This window comes from Electrona antarctica (assembly GCF_951216825.1).
Source record: "Electrona antarctica genome assembly, chromosome: 22".
NCBI classification, from domain to species: domain Eukaryota; kingdom Metazoa; phylum Chordata; class Actinopteri; order Myctophiformes; family Myctophidae; genus Electrona; species Electrona antarctica.
Genome location: NC_136805.1, coordinates 23439717 through 23445090, shown reverse-complemented (window position 1 = coordinate 23445090; position 5374 = coordinate 23439717).

Below are 5374 nucleotides of genomic sequence, written 5' to 3'. Positions count from 1 at the left end.
ACATCTACATCAAAGACTAAATGTTTTGTGTTCTGATCAGCATCCTAGTCCTCAAAGTCAGTTGCAAGTTATAAATTCCAAAATGTATTATTTTATATATTTATAAATGTGGTCCATATACAAAGCATTTCAGTGTTGTATAGCTATAATAAAACATGCCCAGGTGTGTTGATTCATATGGGCCCGCCTATAGACCTTTAATTCAAAATGGGCAGAATAAGCCAGCTGAATATACATGCCTGCTGACTCTCATCAATTTACACAGAATATTTTGTGCACAGTTGCAACACGTTTGGTCACGTCGTGTTAACACTGCCGATGTCTGTAAAAATGGATAGAGGGGGAGGCTTGAGGGCGAAATATACCATCGATTTTCCTGTTCTATTAAATTAGCGCGTCTCAGCACGGCGCGGTAATTGGGAAGGGCTTGTATGTAGGCCTATGTGAAAATAAAAAAATACCGGTAAGTGCATATAGCGCCCCTGTGCAGATACGCCTGCTAATGAATGGCGCGTTTGTTGTTTTATGTCCTCAATGGGAGGAGTTATATAGACCTAGCCTATAGGCTACGCATATTGGATCGTCGTCGTCGTCGTCTGCTGCTCTATCCAGTGGTTCCCAAACTTTAGACCCAAAATAGAGACTATATACAATATACAGTCGACTCGTTTGTCCATGTGAACCCGCAAACAGATCTACAAGCACATTGTGTTGGCTATTGTCACTAGTATTATTTTTATTTATAGAATTTCTTAGATTTGTTTGTCTGTTTTAAAATACAATTATTTAAATGTTCTTTATTTAAAAAAAATATATATTTTTTAAATGTAGGAAAAGTAAATGGGATTTTTAATCGATCCGTGGCCCATGAAAATTGGGCTATGATGACCCACAAATGGGTCCCGATCCAACAGTGCCCTATGATGACACGACGAGAGAGACGCGAATCAGCCAGAAGTTATACCTGCAAACTCACAGTGGGCTCTAGTTTGTATGACGTCATCTACATCTATATATAGGCTGTAGGGTTACGTCCCCCCCCCCCCCCCCCCCCCCAGGTAAAGGCATTCTTGATGCTGCACTGTTGGTCCAGTCCAGTCCACCCCCCCTTCTCTCTCTGTTTGTAATTATTGTTTACACTGTTTACCGCTAAACCATCTTTTCCGTGTTCTAATTTCACGGTAGACAGCCACGAAATTATTCAGCAGTCGCGCAAATGTGAGTCGAAGATACATTTTTATTTTAGCAAAGGGACTGAAAGGGTCCTCCCGTCGCCCGGATAACAATATGGCAATTTAGCAATGTAGCAGTTTGACCTTAAACAGACAAACCTGGTTATTTGAGCAGAAATCCCTAACAAAGGCAGAGATTGTTGCCATGCGAGACTAAATTTGGTAAATGTGGGCCTATGCATATTTTACATAACGATTCTGCCTATTATTGCAATTTGAAAGATCCTACAGTGTGAGAACGGCCACCAATTTATCATTCATTGCAGTAAATCGCAGCGGAGACTGCATTTAATTGACGTTGTATTGTATTTCTTAGCTGGGTGCCTCCTTGCTATAGGGTGGGGATTCGCTCTCCGCCCGTCCCAGCTCAGCGGGGTGGTGCTAGAAACCCAGCCCGTCCTCGCCGCTCTCTCCCTCCTTTAGGCCTATACTCTTCCTCTGCCACTCTTGCCGATCGTCAAACAATCAACTATAGGCGAAAAAAATAAACATCTTTCATCCAGAAGAGATACAAAGTTTATTCTACATTTGCAATGCCCCTATATAGTGAACATTGCTATAAACGATCAGTCAATAGGCCTATAATAGAGTTAAGCTGCAGTATAGGCTCCAGTGTATAGCCTATAGGCCTACGTGCTCACAAAATATGAAACCTGGACTGTCATTGCAGGCTTATAATGCATGTTTACATTGTGTAGCTTCCCAAAGTTTTTAGAATAATCTACGCCGTATAAACGTGTAGGCTACGTCTACAGACAGAAGGCAAGCTAGGTCCTATAGCCTACATGGTTGGACCGCTCAATGCAATTAGTCATATGCGTCTCATAACGCACCCCCCCCCCCCCCCCCCATCCCCCAACGCCCACATGAGATTAGGTTAAACTGTGATTTGGTATGTCAAGGTTTTAATCGTCAAAAGTTGTTGTTTGTGGACTTATCTGACTTCGTCTGCATTAGCCGCGTAAATCCTAAAGTGCTTGCGTGGCCCGTTTAAAACTTTTATAGAACACTATAGCCTACTCTCCAGTCTTTTAAGATCAGAGTTTGGTGCTTGTTTTCAAAATATGCCTCTCTGCACTGAAAGGAATTCGTCGTGGCCGACCTCTGGTTTGCATCGATCACACACACACACACACACACACACACACACACACACACACACACACACACACACACACACACACACACACACACACACACACACACACACACACACGCGCGCGCGCACACGCACACGCACGCACACACAGGAAGGGAGGCGGCTTGCAGGGTTGCAAATTACAAAATAAACGTATGGAAATTAAAAATATTGTGTAAAATATTCAATATTTATCACAATCAATAATGGAAATCTGATCGTGAGTCATCTAAAACTCCAAATTAGCCTATAGCAGAAACACGTGAATGAATGCATAATATAGACCTAGCTATAATTTCATAGGCCTATACATTTATAAGACCAATTGACAAATTACAACTATTGAATGTTTTCTTTGTAAACAACTCAGTTATTTGTGTTTAATTCAGCCGCACAGTCGCCAGTAAAGAAAGAAGCAAAGATATGACCAAATCATTCAAAATGCCACACGGTCATCATCTACAATTATAAATTATGTATTATTATTAAGGGATTAACTGCAATTCAAGTGAAATCATAATCGGTATAAAACTCTCTGAAATATGATAACCTCAAAGTGCATCATGTGTTGTTTTCAGAGGTTCCATGTCAGACGGTCAACTGACTAAAGTCAGGCCAACCTAAAACAGATTTTCTTGTGAATGTTTGATGAGAGCTCATTCCTTTCAAACCATAGGCTATGTAAAATTAATATACCAGTGGCCAACAACTGCCCCTTTACTCCTCTTGCGTTTACCTTGTGAACCCATGCCTTCAAACGACCGTTGTTATTATTATTGCTATTATCGCAGTCTACGTGCTCATATAGTCAACCCCCCCACCCCTCACCGAAGTCACTTCCAATTAACTTCACCAACACACAAAAAAACCCAACTACTGCATGTCCCAATGTTCCACACACACACACACACACACACACACACACACACACACACACACACACACACACACACACACACACACACACACACACACACACTTAAAAAAGAGCAAGTTAAAACTTCTTTGCCAGCGTGTCAGGCTTCAATCAACCACAATACCCATAATACAGATTTGTGTGCTGCACATTTGTCATGCATATGGGAAGATAAATAAACAATGCTTTTTTTTCCTCTCAAATGGTTGTGTTGACGATGAAATAAAGGCCATGCTACGTGTGAGCTGGATACGCATGCACCAAAGCGTGCAGTGCGAGGAATGGTGCAATAAATTCTGCCTTTTGCACTGAATGCCATTTCAGAAAAAAATGAAGAATAAGCTAATATGGATAAAACAATTGCACTTTATTAAGTTGATATTGTTCGTGATTTTATATTAAGCAGATTCAAAAGTGTGCACTTCAAAGTGGGAATAGTGGTGCCAGTCTTGATTTAGCATGGCTCTAGCAGGACTACTATAAAATGTGTCAATACTGTATAAAATTCCAAGGCATGTGTCCAGTTTGAGACAGCCATTGAAGTAAATTGTAAATATTTTGGAGACAATCTGCAAATGAATATGCCAAATTAAATAGGCTATCAATAAAATATTTTAAACGTGACATTTTGTACCAAAACAGTTCTGTTATCATTTTAACCAATTCTTAAAATGCCAAAATGTAGTGCAATTAAAGCGATTATTTTGTTATTAATAGCCTATGTGGCTTAAAGTTCGAAGAAAAACAGTAATTATTGCTATATAGGGCGGGCGCGCACACACACACACACACACAAAGGGTTTCAACATGGCGAATGTGGCGCGCCCATGCACCCCGCCCGTTTGATCGATTTTGTTTTTTATTGGTGTGGGGTTTTAATATGCCCTGAATGCACCATTGGGTTCTATGAGCAAACGCGGACGTTCCAACTACGCCTGTTGCTAAACACAGAACTCTTCAGTGTTCACTGCGCTATGAAAGATTAAAGTGTCTCAGACCTATCACTAATGACCTATAGCAGTCCGGCCTCAGCGGCCCTTTGATTTATATATTAGAAAATTGGATCGCATAATACATTATATAAATATCACAATTTGTCCATAAATAATTGTCTTTCGATAAGCTATAGTCTACCCTTGTATGTCCATGCTTAACATCCATTGTACTTCATATATGAAAACAAAATAAATTGTGGATTTATAGGTGACAATAAATGTTATGTGTAGGTCGGACATCAGGCCATATTTTGTTAACTAAATCCGATTCTTGTTTGTACATAGCCTACTGCTGCATATAGTGTTACATTGTCAAGAAGATTTTAATTGCTACTCAAATAACATGCAAAGTCTATGGAAATCACAAACAATAACCGCCAACGTCCAAACGATCCCTGCAAACCTATAGACCTGCATGCATGATTATGGAAATTACTGTTAAAAAAAGAAACGATTTTTTATATGCTCACCTTTTTTTAAATAAGTGCACAGAAAAATATACAAAAGGTCCGTTTTTAGCCTCTCTTTTTTTCTTTTATAAATGCAAAATGCCGTCCATTCTTTTTCCTTCGCCCGAGTCCATAGCATTCGGCGTGGGCAGATAGCGTGTAACATGAGACGGCTGGGCGACCGCTGCCCTGCTCACAGAACAAAATAAACCTCATATGCAAAGCAGGGCCTTTGAAAATGGCGCCCTCCAACTGACGCCACCCTGTCACGGGGTGCGGTGCTGTAGGGGGGGGGGGTTGCGTCGTTTGTTCCCGTGTCACCGTAGAATGGTAGAGTCTAAAATCCCATACTCCGTATGGACCGTTCTGTCATAGGCTAGTTGGTTGTCTGGCAACTAGGCCTACTATGATAGTATGGTTCCACTCATTCCAGCCACTAGGCCTATCCCTAATTTACAAAAAATAGCCCACTCACAGCCCATGCAGTGTGTGAGTGCAAATTCATCTAAAACTCATCTAAAACTACAGCTGCAATATACTAGAGTTAACATTTAGGAACAAATGGCTCCTAACAAACTTGCAGGGTAGACTATCTTGTCTAAAGCCATGTGATAACTGTCATATATTAGTTACTGTATAATAGG